Below are 1,482 nucleotides of genomic sequence, written 5' to 3' on the forward strand. Positions count from 1 at the left end.
CGTCGCATCTCCCTTGTTAGCAGTATTACGTTGAATATTACACGTTTAAAATAGAGAGCAGAGACACGTTCGCATCTCCCTTGTTTAGCAGTATTACGTTGAATATTACACGTTTAAAATAGAGAGCAGAGACACGTCGCATCTCCCTTGTTAGCAGTATTACGTTGAATATTACACGTTTAAAATAGAGAGCATAGACACCTCGCATCTCCCTTGTTAGCAGTATTACGTTGAAACTATACGTTTAAAACAGAGAGCAGAGACACGTTGACATACGGAGACTTTGACATTATAACTTGACACATAAATCATCGTCGCCACCTTCATCTTCACGCCGTCTCTCTTTCCCTCTCTCTCGCTGCAGGAATTAATAGGAGAACTGCCGAAGGAGACGCCGCTAACACCAGGGGAAGCCAAACCCTCGTTCCGCCGCAGGATCGGTACGGGCTTCAGTCTGTCTCACAGTGCCGTAGAAGCAAGCGACAAGGTAAGCTTACATACCTGTGTACCTGTCTGTGTGGTCTATATGACAACACTGCACATGAAAGCGGTAAGGTAAGCTATATATATATATCATATGTATTAAACTAAATGTCGGATTATTCNTATATATATTAAACTAAATGTCGGATTATTCTTTTTTTAAATATAACAACTGAATATCGTGCAACCTAAGAACTTTTCTACTACTACTATATATATATATATATATGACAATGACGCCACCTTACCTTTGGTTATCGGTTGCCATTGATACATCGGCGAGTATAAGCCTAACGCTTTTTTTAGGACTGAGAGTTTGACTCGGTGGTGTGTGTTCGCGTGTTTTTCCCAGAACGAGCTGATGTCCAGACTACACCTGGACCACGAAGTCCAGCATAAGATCGTCACCGCGGCCGGTAATCTGTGCGACGATCCCAACGCCACCCGCACTATTCGTCGGCAGCGCAAAGCCTGCTACCAGAGGGCGCACGCAAAGGTATAGCAGCACACTGATCGATATGTAACTGATATATATATATATATATGAGTTATATATAGATTAGTGTAGCAGTATTGCGACACGTGGCTCCACCTGCAGCGCGCGTGCGTAGACTTCCGCATTTCAGCCCAGCCACCTCGGCAGTATATGCAGATTAATTAACGCTGCGGTCTGTCCAAAGCGAACGGAGACAGTCTAGGAAGTTGGTTCTCACTCATATATTACTGGCAGACGCCTGTTGTAAGATTCCGTTGCGTAGTTGACATTTGTTTGTCACGATACGTCACTGACGGCGCGATGACGTCATTGCAGCTGCTGGATCTGGAGAAGAACATAGAGGAGACGAAGAAGAAGACGCTCACCGCCTCCTGCTCTCTACCGGCGATGGGCTCGACTGGTGACCTAGACAGAGGTGAAGTGTAACAGCGCGCGCTCTCTCTCTCTCTCTCTCTCTCTCTCTCTCTCTCTCTCTCTCTCTCTCTCTCTCTCTCTCTCTCTCT

The 1,482-nt window shown here is 45.6% G+C and overlaps 1 long non-coding RNA gene across 1 annotated transcript; it reads left to right on the top strand.

The window, feature by feature from the left end:
• Positions 1 to 358: 358 nt before the first annotated feature.
• Positions 359 to 1,385, top strand: LOC106820071. The gene is made up of 3 exons (XR_001395545.1): positions 359 to 487; positions 836 to 979; positions 1,295 to 1,385. It is a non-coding gene; the product is annotated as an uncharacterized LOC106820071 (long non-coding RNA).
• Positions 1,386 to 1,482: the final 97 nt, after the last annotated feature.

The sequence above is a fragment of the Priapulus caudatus genome, unplaced genomic scaffold (genome assembly GCF_000485595.1).
Source record: "Priapulus caudatus unplaced genomic scaffold, Priapulus_caudatus-5.0.1 Scaffold6289, whole genome shotgun sequence".
Taxonomy (NCBI): domain Eukaryota; kingdom Metazoa; phylum Priapulida; class Priapulimorpha; order Priapulimorphida; family Priapulidae; genus Priapulus; species Priapulus caudatus.